This window comes from Wolffia australiana, chromosome 15 (assembly GCF_029677425.1).
Source record: "Wolffia australiana isolate 7733 chromosome 15, ASM2967742v1".
NCBI lineage: Eukaryota > Viridiplantae > Streptophyta > Magnoliopsida > Alismatales > Araceae > Wolffia > Wolffia australiana.
In genome coordinates, this window is record NC_135849.1 from 3427198 (window position 1) to 3441011 (window position 13814).

A 13814-nucleotide genomic window follows, 5' to 3' on the forward strand; every position below is an offset into this window, starting at 1 on the left:
TGAAAACTAAAAAACACTAAAAAATCAGGAAAAATCACGGGAGCAGTTTTTCTACAATCTTTCTTCTCTTCTCTTCCTATGGGCGGGCCCCACTTTTTATTAGGGAAAATATGGGCCTCCCCCTTAGGAATGAAGGGGAAGAAGGCCTAATTAAAATTAATTAGGTCCCCCAATAAGAGAGAGAGGCACACGAACATGCCAACACATGTGCTGACATACGCGCAAATGTTTAGGTCCGTACAACGGTCAAAACACATGTGAATAGGCAAGAAATAAACACATACGCGGCCGACATACAAAGCCGACTTAACAAAAAATATATATAGAAAGATAACGTCAAAACTTTGAGGTCGTTGACGAGGCTGGTACTCCGAAGGATGGTCTCACGCATGAGCTCTCACTCGACGAACTGGTTTGACGGGGTCTTCGAAGCTGGATGGTCCCCCATCAACAGAATAATTAAAAACCTTTTGAAAAACGTCCACAGTAAAATGAAAGTGTGATGTACCTATATAAAAAGGAAATAAGCCCCATTGGGAGTTTCATGGCTTACATACTGAGAAGTCTTATCTACTTCTAAACATTATGTTCGTCTTTTGACTTTCATCCTCACCAACAAGCAAAGTTTCAGCTTCTCTAACATAACCTAAAAACAAATGATAGAAAGGTTTTATGGGATTCTCACAACTAAAGTCTGGAAACATCCCAAACAGTTCCTTCGGTAATAAGACATATGGAGTAAAACACACAATTTTGAAACATGAAGCATAGTGAGCTCAAAATATGCTATAAAATGTAAAGTAATAATAATAATCTTCAGGACTCTTATTCACAGAAGACTCATATTCCTGAAAAAAATTGTCCTCTTCTACCTCATCCTCATAAGGTGAAAAAATTTGCTTCTTGTACAAAGCCTGAAAGTGAATGATATTCTTAGAAACATAAAAGAGACCTACGGATTCAGCAAAGAATGTAGGCACATCCCACCCTTACATCGACCTTCTAACTTTATAAATAAAAAATTGGCCTTCTGATATTCAGAATTATTATATGATTATAAATTCTCCATCTCATCTCTATGGATCCTCTGAGTTGTAAAGAGCTATCATGCCAAAACATACAAAATAAAATAAATCAGTACATTGAGCCCCGCCATGTCATATCCAAGTATAACATCATATTCTTCATTAGCTTCAATCAGATTCATTAATATTGCTACATGAGTATAATATCATGCTTCTGTACTTCAGGTATGATATCATACTCCACATCATATTCAATGACATACAGCATTACACAGAAAATGTTTTGGAAAGTAAGCACTTTTGACCTAGAATGATACCTCTCAATGGCTTCCATCGCTTCTAAATTTTGGCCCAATATCTGAGATTTAAAAACTGAACTGCTGATGGTGTCAGATTCTTTCTTTGAAAAAAATTAATAAATAAACACAAATTTCTTTTGAACTTGATATGCGATTCTTTCAAAAAAATATGATGTGCAATTATTAATGTTTCCAAACATTTAGAGGCAGCAACCGGAAGATGATTTCGAGTTTCATGTTCTTTATTAAAAATATAAAAATCATGAGATAAATGTAACAATTAATGTGTTGTCAGACCCCTCAACTAAATTCATTGCTAGTCCCATAGCAATGCCCTTAAATTTTCCTTGGATCATCCACTTACCTTACAAACCTGAGCGCATGAGTATATAGTGTTAGAAGTATCAATTACACCTCTAAGTACGAATAACCCCATGAAATACTAGAACCCCATGATCAACTCCCTTGAGGTTTTGGAAAGAGCTGGTGGTCATGAGGAGTGAAGCTTACTTCTCGCAGGGTATGATACTATAATCCAGGCAGTGATCAAACATTTCTCTCTCTCTATGTCACTCTCTCAAATATGGTGGCTAATTAGTGCTCGGGATTCCCCACTAACCTTCTTCCTACCTGAAAGTGAAGGATGACCATTCTTCTCCTCTTGTTTGAGCACAGAATATCAAATGTGTGTCAACGAAATAAGGTGGTGAGGATAAAATAATAGGTCTCTATGGTTAAACACGGAACAGAAAGGTGGAATGGCACAAGAGAGGGGTAAAAGGTGGATAACAAGAAATGAAAGATGAACAAAGGGCACATATTACTTAAGATATCCTACTCCCAAGATCAACGAATGTGCAGAAGAGGTATAGAACGAGGCGACGATGACTTTGCATCCTCAAGGATGAAGAAAATATTTTCAAAGTAAGCAATGAACACATGTAAAACATCAGATGAGGGAAGATGACGATGAACAAATATGGTGATATCCATGCAAAAATAAATAAACTACAACAAGCCCCCCACGAATTTTTTCTTTTGCTTCTCGGATTTTTCTTGCTATTGAGGACTTCCATTTTTTTGGTTTCTTTTTTTTATTTCTTATTTTTCTGCTTTCTTGCTTTTTCCTTTTTTTGCTTGCCTGCTTTTTTTTCTCGTTGCTTTTTTTCTTGCTTGCTTTTTTTCTTTTTCTTTTCTTTCAAAAGGGGCAGAATCAAATATATGAAAACAATCAATCCTACTTAAACAAAGAAAACATCACACAAATGATCTCCCTAACACGACGAACATGTCTCACAAAATAATAAAGGATGATAAATAACTAAAAAGTGATGACACCTCACTCCCATTCAAAGCGAGAATAGCTGGTGATATCTGAAGTAGAGAAGAAAAGAAGAAATAAGGAGGGAAAGAAGGAAAGATAATAACCGAGAGGGAGGAAAGAAAGGCTTGGGATTTGGGCATATCTTAAGTAATACGAAAATGGGTTCAAGTTGGGTTCCTATAAAAGATATGGTGTGGTACACATGGGTAGTCAAAGGTGAGATGGAGATGGTAATGAGGCGTTTCAAATTTTGGTTTTAGGTAGCTCAAGGAAAAGTGATTCTGTGCTCGAGACTTGAAGAAATGACCACCCTTACCCCAAGTAAGATTCCATTTAATGGAAATCCAAAACAATCAAGTAAGTTCTGCTAACAGAAGGTGGTACAATGAAGTTGTTCACTCAGCACTCAACCTAGGAAAATAGTACTTCAACCCCTTGATTTTCATGTCTGTTCGTCACCCTACCAGATATCCTAACAACTTAGAAGCTTAACATGTGAGTCTAGACCCATGGCTCATACCATCAAAAGGTACACTTGATCTGCTACAAGAGCTTAACTTTTGTACACATGCTTCTAAGGTGTAAAGTAAATGAACTCTCCAAGGCGGGTTTGATTAAATTCATGAATGAAAATTTTGAAACAATTCAATATCTTACACAAATTATTTCCCCACCCAATTTTGATTTGATGCGTGGAATTAAAAAAATGGATCTCATGTAATGGTGTTTTCTCATCCCCAACTTAAAACATGCACAGTACCTAGTGCAAGAAAAGCAAATAAATGGCAAACCACAGTTCCTTCTGTTCATTCAGCTTATGAAATGAAAATAATTTATCCTTGAATACTTGTGCTTCTTCTGCGTGCTTCCTCTTGATATCCTGGTTATTAAAAAAGTCAATCAAAAAGGTAAATATGAGATCACAGTAGCAAAGTCTCACAAGAATAATGTAGTGAAGATAAAATCTCGGACGAAACAGTGGAACTCGGTACTTTGCGTAAGCGGATGACTTCCCTGGTGAAAGCCAAGGTGATGTCTTTGGAAGAAAATAGATGTTTGAGGGAAATGAAGAGACTGTATTGGGACAGTCCTTCAATATTGATGAGAATAGAATCATACTCTTCCGATTGAAGGATACTCTATGTAGGTGCACCTTAGTACTCTATGTAGGTGGATGAATTCCCTAGAGAAAAGCCAAGGTGATGTCTTTGGTGAAATATGGATGATTGCACGATATCATAGTCTAAGATAACTCCCACAATGGCTTATGCGACTGGAAGACTAGGATAGGGTCGATCAAGTTCAGCAGGATGACATGGAAGTTTTGAGTCACAATGAAACCGTGGACTGTAATGGTGAGATTTCTACATGATAGATTTCCTCTCATCTTCATAACATTGCCCAGGAGAATTTCTAGATGGTGTGTCAATTCGCTGCGCATAAATAATGTGTCGCTTCGCCATTAGTGGGGACAAAAATGTTTTGTCATTCAGCTCGCCTTGGATTTTAAGCATGCCAATGGTGGTGAGGCCCACTGCAGATTCCAGAGAAAAAGGTCGTGTGTTTAGGCTCTAGGGATTTGCGGACTCCTATATTGTATGCCAAGAAGCTGATGGCCATAGGGCCCACAGTACAGATGGCAGGCAAATAACCCATTAGCTTTTTTCTTACTGTCTCTATCTAAACCCTAACCTTGGACTCTCGCCCGCTCCTTTATGTTAAAGATTCTTCACCCACTGCTCGAGAGAGGGAGTTCACAGAACTGGAGCCCCTAGTGGCTAGGTGATCCTGCTCCCCTCATTCTCTCCTTTTTTCCCCACTGGTGATTTCTTACGTCGTCTTGACAAGATAATTTGAAAAGTGCAAGTTCATTTGTAGGAAAGGGGTCTTACCATTTTGGTATTAGAGCTATACTCCAGTGCATGTCAAAGGACCTTAAACTGGCGCATATTGAAAATATTTGACAGGTTCAGCAGTTGACCATGCCTTCTAATAGCACATTTGCGACCAACACAGGACCAGTGACGGGAACCATCCCTGGCTGCCGCTACCAATCCTACCGACATATCGGTATACAGCGTGGACACCCACTCTATGTGGTAATCTGCTCAACGAAGATGTTAGTTTCGGTCAGGGACGTCAAGGGGATCATCAACATACATACGGCAAAGGAGACCATTTATTTTTAGGGTAGATTACAGAAGGGTGACTCCAGCTTGTCAATCAGAATTTCCATCTTCACCATATACTTGCGCATGAGAAGCTTCAGCTAGTAGCAATGCATCTAGACGGGAATGGGTAAGACTGATTTGGTTATCAGAATGATCTCTACTGGTTTTTGGACAGGGACAAGTATTGATGGCGATTCTTTTTTATTTGAAAACGTATGAGACAATCACCCACCTGACAAGTACATGGTTCAAGCCCTAGGGCCATATTACATGTATAAATTTTCCTCTTCATCTCCCGTCACGAGGAAAACCAAGATGCTATGAGACCTTCTATCTCATGTGCGAGCTCGTCTGTAGAGGCCTTCCCCCCTCGGAAGATCACCTCATTTCTGTGTAACCAGATTCCCCAGAGCACTGTCAGGGCTCAGCCCCCCACTTCTCTACGTTTGGGACCAGTCCTTTGCATGGACTCCCAAAAGGCCTCCTCTGATGACGCGTTCACCACCAACTGTGCTTTGGTGGCCCAAACTGCGCGTGCAAAAGGGTATCCAAAAAATGAATGATTGCATTCCTCATTGTCTCTCATGCACAACATGCGTACCGTCGGGGCATTTGGATACATCCTCTTGAGAAAGACGCGGGTCACCATTCTCTTTCGCAGCAGAGCCGCCCAAAAATCTTGACCTTAATCGGAACCTTAAGATGCCAGATGGCTCAACATGCCTGGATCGTATTGATGGTGAATCTATAAGAGCTTTGGGTATTCGACCGAGGAAGCTTACCACTGCCTATTCAAACTAGAGCAGCAGGGAGCCGTGGAGGAGATCATAGCAGAGATCGAGCAGACCCCGGATGTGCTTTTTCCATAATTTAAAACATGCTCAGGAAAACTTTTCTACGGGCAGTGCATCGTGAATTCAAGCCAAAGTCCAGCGTTAGAGGCCTCAGTCCTTGGATGAGCTCCAAGAGTATGCATTGGAAGTATTGGTTATCATCAGTTTTGTGGACCTTTGTTCAGCCTTGAAAGAAGTCATCACGTGCCTGTCAGGAAAGATGATATCACCATTTGGAGGGAGCTGGAGGCCGACACAACTCTTTGGAAAGTAATGATAGAAATCAGCAAGAGATCAAGGATCAGTGGGTACAACATCAAAGAGAAGTTTCTGGTTTTCAAAGGCGCCTCGTCCTCCCTTCCACGTCCACCCTTATGGAGGAGGATATCCTACTTGATTTCTATTCTCAAGCTATAGGGGGCCACACAGGATTCTTGTGCGCCTTCCAACAGATCAACTAGCAGTACTTTGGTAGCGCATGAATACTGGCACAATATAATATATCAGTATCACAAATGCCTCACAAAGAAGGCATGATACTGACTACACAGAATCTCAAATGAAAAATTCTGCAGACAAGCATTGGTGGACATCGCCTTTGAGGTAGATGTTCTGTGCTATATACATATATATAGAAGAAAGGTGGTCTGTATTATGTAAGCTGCACCCTAATCCGAAGTACTTAGTGGCTGACGATTAAACAAGAAATTGAGGCCCTCTGTACTTTAGTCCAAATTGCATTTTTTACCGGGGGAGCTGTGAAAAAAGCTTGAATTTCTGGCCCATGCAACAATTCAGCCCCTGTTCCATGCCTCTCAGCTTTGTAAAGCGATGGGCCTGGATCGAACGTCTCAAAAAGTGCCCAAGGTGCTGTCTAAAGATCTGCTATGGCAGGTCAAACCCAAGGTGCTGCTCCCCAATAAACCCATTGTAACTGGCACACATGCAATTCTTAAGTGGCCTCATCTACCTGATTTTGAATCAACATGAAAGGATGCTATACAGATCGAAGGATGCTATGGCAGCTCGCAGACAAGTTTGCTCTCCAAGAGGGAGAAATTTTTTGGAACTCATTCTGGGTCTACTGTAAGACGGGCCATGACCATCCAAGAACTGGAGGCCGGGCAGAGGAATCCAACAATTCAGGCCCATTAGGGCGAATATTGTGGGTTTGATAACTGGCCTAAATGGAGAAGGCGAGAGGAAAACAGCCAGCAAAATGGTGGAGCCTTTTAATATCCCTCTCTCTCTCTATGTGTGTGTATGTGCGTCTCTCCATCACTCTCTTGTCCTTCTCTAACCAGGTGGATCGACTTTCAATGATCAAGTCGCATGAGGACAAACTCGCTGCTGCTCTGAGTGTCCACAAGCCCCTTTCCTTCCTTGTTCCTCAGAATGTAATGAACATGGGTTGACATTGAGTTATACATCATCTTGGTACCGGCTGCCACATGGACTCTATCAAAATCTAGTGTCTTAAATAGCCAATTGCATCTTGGGGAAAGTTAAATTTCTTTGCATTGATCCATAATTTGTTAGCATGCAGGAGTTTGAACACTACTTGAAGTCGTTGATCATGCCCGGTCTAGTTCTTACCGTAAACTAAGAAATGATTGAAAAATGTGAAAAAACATTGATGAAGACATGGTCTTAAAGTTGAATTCATGAGAGCTTGAAACATAGTTGGCATGTTTGATGAGGAGTTGTCATCGTCCTTGTGATTCTTCCACGCCAGGTAAATTCATCTGTTTTCCTGAAGACTAAGATGATGACATGTCAACATCTATCATCCTTCTATCTCTTGAATGAGATAGAGAACTACTCACAATCGAAACTCAAAACTATGATGTTAAACTCGAAAGTCACTAAAAACCAAGTGATGAACAATTAATTAATCTTGAATCTCACAGAAAAAGGTCTTGATGAAAGGAAGTCACGATTTTTTGTGAAAAGAAGTTATGATGATGAAAATCCAGAATAAAAACGAGCTTGACCTCAAGAGTAGCCTTGGCTATGCAAGTTAAAGCTGCTTTCACGTATGATATTCTAGCTGCCTTCGAGTTAAAGCTGTCTTCTTCAGCATTAGAGCTTACTATAACTGCACGTTCTTTGTGTTGCTGAGAAAAAAAAGGAAAACATAATAAGAATATAGACAAAAGCAATACGAGATCGTCAAAACTAAGTTAGTAAAGACATAACGTAAGCTCTAAAAATCTTTATTTCCGTGCTCAACATAACCCAGCCCATGATATCAACCCGATTAATCTTTTCCCTCAAAGAATTCTTTCTCTTTCTCGTCCACTCATTAAGTAGAACACCAAGGGTATCGAACAGCACTTTGACAACCTAATAAGTCTGGATCGATACGATTGCAGAAAAATTAGCAAATTTTTGTCTCTTCTCGGAGGATTGTTGAGAAACACGAGAGTAAACAGTTAATTCCCGCCGAATCGACAGTCGCAGTGAAAAGCAGCCATTGCGAGAGTTCTAGCGGCTTCGAGCAAAAGGATGAAATGGACAAACGGAAAGAGGAATTTGAAGGCAGACCTTGTAATGTAGCAGGAAAGGAAACCCGGAGAAAATCGAAACCCCGAGAAAATCGACAATCTCTCTGGAAATCGACAATTTGAAGGCAGACATTGGAATGTAGCAGGAAAGGAAACTCGGAGAAAATCGACAATCTCTCTGGAAATCGACGATTTAAAGGCAGACCTTGGAATGTAGCAGGAAAGGAAACTCGGAGAAAATCGACAATCTGTCTGGAAATCGACAATCTTTCGAAGAAAATCGAAAAGGAAGAAATCGACAATCTCTTTGGAAAGGAAACTCGGAGAAAATCAAACAAACGGAAAGAGTAATTTGAATGCAGACCTTGGAATGTACCAGGAAAGAACACCGCCATGGCGCTCCCGCTCTCTCACACAGACTAACCTCTCACAGAAGCTTAAAATTCCATCAGATGAAATAGTGGCCCCCTCTGCAAGAAAATAAATCCTCCGCTCTCAACTCTGGTTAAACCAGTGTTAACCGGATTGGTTAACGGGATTGGAACACGTACCCCACGTATGGGAGTAAAAATTCATAGACGGCTAGGATTATTTGGCATCGAGTTGTAATCACAACGGCTCTCTTTTAACCATACATTTAACCCAGGACTGTAGTCTAGATCGGACATCCCTCTTACCCTTTCACTGTTTCTTACGCACTGTACTTCTCTCTCTCTCTCTCTCTCTCTCTCTCTCTCTCTCTCTCTCTCTCTCTCTCTCTCTCTCTCTCTCTCTCTCTCTCTCTCTCTCTCTCTCTCTCTCTCTCTCTCCCTCTCTCTCTCCCTCTCTCTCCCTCTCTCTCCCTCTCTCTCTCTCTCTCTCTCTCTCTCCCTCTCTCTCTCGCGCTCTCCTTCTCTCTCTCTCTCTCTCTCTCTCTCTCTCCCTCTCTCTCCCTCTCTCTCTCTCTCCCTCTCTCTCTCCCTCTCTCCCCCTCTCCCTCTCTCCCTCTCTCCCTCTCTCCCTCTCTCTCTCTCTCTCTCTCTCTCTCTCTCTCTCTCTCCATATATAAAAATATATATATATATATATATATGTGACTCCTCAATATCACAATCCTTATCTCATCTGTTGAAGATCTCTTTCTGTCCCACATTCACGAGAAAGAGAGATAAGAGTGAGAGTAGGAAAGTGAGAGAAGGGGATGAAAGCTACCCATTTACTGGACAGATCCTTGTCCTTCTGTAGGAAGTAGGGATCGGGGATTCAAACTGATTGTTCAAATGTTCGATTGGATCAGGCATTTGAACAATCGAATTTGAACCTCGATTAGACACAATTTAAATTTGATTTGAACCCGATCTTTGCATCGAGTTCGGATCGATTTTTTCAAACAGCCCAATGTTCGGATCGAATAATCAAATTTGATCCAAGAGACCTTTTAAAATGATTCAGATCCTCTAGAAGGGCACTAATGGGCCAATGGGCTTGGCAGAAATCTCACCAATCATTTGATCCATTATATAAGGCAGGCCTATAAATGCTTTAGACTCCTTAGTAAAAGACATCCTGAATTTTCATTTGGAATTTTAGTGAAAGTGTTAGACGATTATTTTTTTTCTCTCTCTCTCTCTCTAGAATTCTGAGAGTTAATGAGGGCCAAGTGGAAGGTGAGCTAACAAGGCCTAGGTCGGAGAGATAAGTCCTCTCTCAACTCCCTCTTCTAAGGGTTCCCTCCTCTCTCTCTCCCTACATTGGAGCTACCAAAGGATCCAAGACGTGAAAAACGTCCAGAGTTTGTGGAGGTGGAAGGAGAGGCCAACCATCTAGGGTAAGCCAATTATTTATGTCTCTACCCTTCTCCTCCTTTTGACTAATATTGATTTCTTAGGGTAGAAATCAAGGTTAGGGGTTCTTTCTCTCTCTTGACCACATGACTTTGTGGGAATTGGGTGTTCTTGGCCGAACATACCCAATCCACACACAACACAAGGCAGATCCAACAAGTGTGGGGTGGAACAACCTATCTTGCAAGTCTTGGTCAAAATTACATTTTCGACCAAGATTTATTCAGTTAAGAATAAGTCTATTTTGAATTTGTTCCTGATTTATTTCAAACAAATTAAATAAAAAAATATCTTAAAAACCTAAAAATCACAAAAACGTGTTCTGAAGTTACCTGAATTTTTTAACACTCATTAAAAATCATTTCAATGGGTAAATCCATAAGTTTTACACCCCATTCAATCAAAATAAACTTGAATATAATTCCTAAAATTCTTACACAGATTTTAGCTTAAATCCACTCAGATTTTAGTCCAGTTGCTCTATGTGGTTTGACCCTCACTCCCCTATCAATGAGAAATATAAGTTTATTGATAAATCTATGGAACTGCTCACTCGACCTAGTTTAGTTATACTTAGTATAAATAACGTGGAATCCTAGTTCCTACATTATCAGAAGTTAGGGCTGAAAATGTTTTAAAATGCAGAGCAGAGATTCTTCTACTAGGAATGAATGTTTTAAAGCAATGGACTGATGATAAACTAAATATCAGAGCTAGTGTGATGGCGCGACGCAGACCCCCTCATATCTCTATTTTGTAGTTTGAAAAGGGGCCCCATCCACCTCTCCCCTATAAAAGGGAAAGAAGGGAGGAGGGAGGAGAAGAGGAGCAAGGAGGAAGGAGGGTGCCGCTGCCGTCGTCCAGCCCGTGCCGCCGCTGCCGCCACTGTCGCCGCGCCGCACTGCCACTGCCGCTGTCCAGCCATGCCGCTGCCGCCCGCGCCGCACTGTCGCCGCCGCTGTCCAGCCCACGCTGCTGCTGCTGTCCGCGCCGCACAGTCATCGTCGCAGGAGCCGTGCGCCTCCGCTTCGCCGTCCGGGGATCGCACCGCTGTTGTCGCTACCTGGCGCCTCGCTTGCGGGTCTCCGCGCATCGCTGCGTGCGACTCTCTCGTGCGACAAGCCGCCACACCGGCCGCCACCGTCCGCGCTCGAGGCCCACTACCCACTCCTGTGCATTCCCGGCCGCTTGAGACTCCAGTCACAACCTATGACTGCCACTCGCCGCCCGCATCCTCGTCCCCTCACCTGCACCAGTCCAGGCTGACGGAGCCGCTAGCCACCCCCCTTTGTGGCCGCCGGCCGCCGCCCGCGTCACACTTCCTGGCTCGCACGAGGGACTAGCCGCTTGAGCCGCCAGCTGCAGCCTACAGCCGCCGCTCGTTGCCCACGCCATGCCCCTCGCCCGCGCACGCTTGGGCATCTAAGCTGCTCATGGCCCCCATGGGAGGCGAACAGTGCCCTTGCGTGCCCGCTCGCGCTGCCCCGGCACACAGTCCTTGTGGGCTCTCTGCTTGATTGCCCGCGCCGCACCGGAGCCATCGACCGTCGACGCCCCGTGCCGCACGATCCACAGCCGCCGACGAAGCTGCAACAGATTGGCGTGCTATATTGAGAGGGACATGTTGAGAGAACAACAGAATAGTATAGTGTCCTACCTGTTTGGTGTGACGAAATCCAGCGGGAACCATCCCATTCGGGTGCGTAGTCGTTCTTGACTCGTCGGACGAGGTTCGAGAGGTCTGACCTACCCCCCCTGGGTGACTCCGTCGAGGCCTGGAGATCGGCACTCACCTCGAGTCGGCACTTGCACATACTGCAATTAGACGCTCACGCATCTCATCGTAATTCGTATCTGCCTAGTATCATTATTGGACAATGCCTCAATCGTAGTCCGATACATGCCTCATTTCGACATCGAGCCGACACCCTCGGTGATGACCGGACGACGTTTTGACGACGTCTGACATCATAGTGTTAACATGTATAGGTTGGTCAACCATATAACTATTTCAGTAACTACTTTAAAAAATAATATTTAAGTGGATATTTAGATTGAACATAGATATTTTGTAAAAAGAATTCAGCAATTAGTTTGAGAAAATGTGAGCAGAGAGGGGCATACCTTTTCTCACTTTATAATGTTAGAAATCATAACATAAATAGAAAATTTAATTAGCAAATATTTTGTGATGTCAGCATGCCCAAATTCTTTAGTACTTTTTTATTTATATAGTCACTATGGAGGGAAATGCCTCATTAAACTATGTTTTGTGGAAGAAATTTGTCTAATGTAGTATAATCGTGCAGAATGGAATTATCGATTATAGTGTGGCACTCTGGAGGTTTCGCCATGTGGGGACTTAGTGTTGATCCATGGAGGCATGGTGGTTCAAGATGGCAAGGTTCTCTTGAAATTAAACTATATTTTATTTCATATCCTATTGTCCTTGTGAGGTCACACATAGTTAGGGGAATAGTCAAAGAACTCTGGTTGGGATATCCTTAGTTTTGGAGAAAGGGACTAGCCATACCAGAATAAAATTGTGTATCATCCCTCTGATCTGCCTCATTTGACACTCTTATGGCATAGCGTACTTAAAGAAACCAATTCACCAACCTAGAGAGATCACATTGATTAATAAAAAGTATATTCATTATTGTGGATATAAAAATAGATGGATGCTTCAAGATATATTATAAAGGCTCTTTACCTATCTCACAATCTTTTTTGCTTTGGCTATATCTTTACCACTATTTTATTCTCACACTACCTTTGGTTCTCTCTCAAACTCTCTTTCTTGCTACATCTCTTACTCTCTTGCTTCTTTATGTTCCCCTAGTTATTTCTCTCTTCTTTCTGACTTTTCACTCTTGTTCTAGGTCTTTCTCTCTCTTCTATAGCTCTTTTCCTCTCACTTGAGCTCTCTCCCCTGCTCTTGGTTTCTCAGTTTCTCTTTCTCACTCACTTCATATCTCATTATTTCCCTTCTCTCGCCTTCTTGCATTCTTTATCTCTCTCCTTTCTTTAGGTTTCATTTGTAAATAGGGTTTAATTTTTTACTCTAACACATCAGACCCAACATCAAACCACACGATCAAACATAATATAAGTGTTGTATTAATGTATCACATGATGGATATTAAGTGTGATGAAAATATATGTGGACGGAAATCCAATCACACATTCCACATCACGTTCCATGTTAATTAAAGGAACATATTCATTATAATGCACATGCGATGCTTATAATGAAATCCATGAATACATGATCTGACTTAGTGAATTATGATGAGATCGTAATACGAAGATCACTAGTCTTTAAGCATGTGTTCTAAACATTCTTTTTCGAAGGATGCGTGAGAAGGAAATCAAAGTATCCGGATAGAATAGTACTATCAAGCCTCACTCATATGATGAGTATGACCTATCCCGTATCCATTAATGTGGAGACACAAAGGATAGATAGTGGGTGCTCTTTAGAGGAAAGAGTTCACTGAATTGATCCGTACGAATCCCTGAATGGTATTATATCAAACTTTCAATCAGATCGATTCATGTCACGGCTGTGTAAGTGGTCCTTGGACCTGAGACATCAAAGACGTCTTGTGGACGGACAGTTGTCCTTTGACTATGGCCAACGAGTCTTTAATCATGGGATTCTAAATGGTCTTAGTTCGGGTGCATCAATAAGTTCACGAAGGCGATTGAGTGGTAAAGATGGGATCTTCCACCCTCAAGGAAGACGATGCAACAAAGTTCTTGGCTAAGGTAGTGAAATATCGAAGAAGAGTTCTCTGATGATTTGCGAATGCATCAGTACTAACTCGGA

The 13814-nt window shown here is 42.0% G+C and overlaps 1 long non-coding RNA gene across 2 annotated transcripts; it reads right to left on the minus strand.

Annotated features, from left to right (window-relative positions):
• Positions 1–184: 184 nt before the first annotated feature.
• LOC144713016 (uncharacterized) lies at positions 185–8869 on the minus strand. 2 transcript variants are annotated; one of them, XR_013583938.1, is made up of 7 exons: positions 8711–8869; positions 8524–8629; positions 7647–7769; positions 3409–3528; positions 1343–1402; positions 509–646; positions 185–432 (listed from the first exon to the last, which is right to left on the minus strand). It is a non-coding gene; the product is annotated as an uncharacterized LOC144713016 (long non-coding RNA). The 2 variants fall into 2 exon arrangements; XR_013583937.1 differs by having other exon boundaries at positions 1343–1397; positions 8711–8867.
• Between the last annotated feature and the right edge of the window lie 4945 nt (positions 8870–13814).